Raw genomic sequence first — 229 nt, 5'->3', positions numbered from 1 at the left:
ATTGATAGTGCTTTGTAGTCAAAGACAATTAAAGAAAATGTGGGAAAACAATGCATAGAAAATACAAATTTGACTAGATCTAGTCAAGGCACGAAAAATGGAGGAGACTAGATCTGGTCAAGGCACGGAATATGGAGAAGACTAGATCTGGTCAAGGTACGGAAAATGGAGAAGACTAGTCAAGATGTCCAGGTTCATCCGAACCAGATGGATGCACGGGGTAAAGATA

Source organism: Brassica oleracea, chromosome C7 (assembly GCF_000695525.1).
Source record: "Brassica oleracea var. oleracea cultivar TO1000 chromosome C7, BOL, whole genome shotgun sequence".
In the NCBI taxonomy this organism is placed as follows: domain Eukaryota; kingdom Viridiplantae; phylum Streptophyta; class Magnoliopsida; order Brassicales; family Brassicaceae; genus Brassica; species Brassica oleracea.
This window is presented reverse-complemented; position numbering follows the sequence as displayed.